This window comes from Cherax quadricarinatus, chromosome 41, assembly GCF_038502225.1.
Source record: "Cherax quadricarinatus isolate ZL_2023a chromosome 41, ASM3850222v1, whole genome shotgun sequence".
Taxonomy (NCBI): domain Eukaryota; kingdom Metazoa; phylum Arthropoda; class Malacostraca; order Decapoda; family Parastacidae; genus Cherax; species Cherax quadricarinatus.
In genome coordinates this window covers 25,594,286-25,596,869 of record NC_091332.1, presented here as the reverse complement: position 1 = coordinate 25,596,869, position 2,584 = coordinate 25,594,286, and positions in this window count along the sequence as shown.

Genomic DNA, 2,584 nt, shown 5'->3' with positions numbered 1-2,584 from the left:
AGCTGTATAGCATCACTGGTCTGCCAGTGTCATGGAGTTAGGTTGTGTTAGGTGTGGTGTTTTAACATTGTTCAGGTCATAAGATATTTTTGGTGATTTTGTTTGTACTCTTAGGGTACTGGTATGGCCCATGGCCCTAGTATTTATGTGGAGCCTGTTTAAGATATGCCGAGTGCAGAAATAATAGCGTTTTTTTTTGCCTGCAGGGTAAAGGGTGACAGAAGGGTGTTGGTCATGGAGGCCCAGTCTTGTGAATGTTTGATTGCCTTGATGGTTAATAAGTTAGATTATTTAGGGACTTGTCAGTCGTAGTCGAGTTGAGTCTTACTGAGACAGACTTAGCGTTACTGAACGCGCGTGCACACACACACACACACACACACACACACACACACACACACACACACTACACAGGCATCTGGAACTTCCTGCAGGAGGTTCAATGGGAAAGAGAATTGGTAGGAAAGTCAGTAAACGAAATGACGGACTACATAACAAAATGCAAGGAGGAGAAGGAGGAGGAAGAAAGGTTTGTTCCCAAGGGCAACAAAAGTAATGGGAAAACCAGAACGAGCCTTTGGTTTACTCAAAGGTGTAGGGAGGCAAAAACCAAGTGCACTAGAGAATGGAAAAAGTACAGAAGACAAAGGACCCAGGAAAATGAAGAGATTAGGCCAGGCGACAGAGCGAAAATGACAGAGCATCAAAAGTCAAGTCTGAACCAAAGCTGTTGTATAGCCACATCAGGAGGAAGAGAACAGTCAAGGACTAGGTAATCAGGCTGAGGAGAGAAGGTGGGGAGCTCACAAGAAATTACCAAGAAGTATATGAGGAGCTCAACATGAGATTTAAGGAAGTATTTACAATGGAGACAGAAAGGACTTCAGGAAGTCAAAACAGGGGGGGGTACACCAACAATAGATATACCAACAAGTGTTGGATGAAACACACACAACTAAGGAGGAGGTGAAGAAGCTGCTAAGTGACCTTGATACCTCAAAGGCAGTGGGACTGGATAACTCTCTGTGGTTCCTTAGAGAGGGAGCAGAAATGCTGTGTGTGCCACTAACAACAACTTTCAACACATCCATTGAAACTGGGCAACTACCAGAGATATGGAAGACGGCAAATGTAGTCCCCATTTTTAAGAATGACAGACACGAGTCACTAAACTATAGACCAGTGTCACTGATGTGTATAGTATGCAAAGTCATGGAGAAAATTATCAGGAGAGTGGTGGAGCACTTAGAATGGAACAAGCTTATAAACAACCAGCACGGTTTCAGGGAAGGAAAATCCTATGTCACAAACCTACTGCAGTTATATGAGAAAGTAAGGGAATTAAGACACGAGAGTAGGGTGGGTAGATTGCATTGTCTTGGACTGCAAGGCCTTCGACACAGTTCCTTATAAGAGATTACTGCAAAAGCTGGAGGATCAGGCACGTATAACAGGAAGGACACTGCAATGGATCATGAAATACCTGACAGGGAGCTAACGAGCCATAGTACGTGACGAGGTATCAGAGTGGGTGCCTGTGACAAGCAGGGTTCCACAGGGGTTAGTCCTAGGACCAGTGCCATTTTTGGTATATGTAAATGACATGAAGGAAGGGATAGACACAGAAGTGTCCCTGTTTGCAGATGATGTGAACTTAATGAGGAAAATTAAATCGGATGAGGATAAGGCAGGACTACAGAGAGTCCTGGACAGGCTGCAAGCTTGGTCCAGCAACTGGCTCCTTGAATTTAACCCTGCCAAATACAAAATCATGAAGATCTGGGAAGGGCAAAGAAGATCGCAGACAGAGTATAGGCTAGGTGGCCAAAGACTGCAAACCTCACTCAAGGAAAAGGATCTTTGGATGAGTTTAATTCCGAGCACATCTGAGGAGCACATCAACCAGATAACTGCTGCAGTATATGGGCGCCTGGCAAACCTGAGAATAGTGTTCCGGTACCTCAGTAAGGAATCGTTCAAAACTCTGTACATCGTGTACGTCAAGCTCATACTGGAGTATGTAGCATCAATTTGGAACCCTCACCTGGTCAAGCATGTCAAGAAAATAGGGAAGATGCAAAGGTTTGCGACAAGGCCTTCCAGATCTAAGGGAAATGTCGTATAAAAAAAGGTTAAGGGAAATTGGCTTGATGACATTGGAGGACAGAAGGGTTAGGGGAGACATGATAACGACATACAAAATACTGCGAGGAATTGACAAGGTGGACAGAGACAGAATGTTCCAGAGATGGGACACAGAAACATGGGGTCACAATTGGAAGTTGAAGACTCAGATGAGTCGAAATGTTAGGAAGTATTTCTTTAGTCATAGAGTTGTCAGGAAGTGAAATAGTTTCGCAAGTGACTTTGTGGAGGCAAGAATCATATGTGGAGAAATTTTCTCCAGGAGGGGGATATCAGCCTGCCAAGGGAGACATTAACGCCGGGATAACAAACAAAGAACACTGATCCACGCATTTTTGTACATAAAAGTATCTCAATAGACACAGCAGATACAGAGAAGTATGATCAGCCTTTTTAGTGATAAGACTGTGAATGATAAACATTACTTGATGAGCAGTGT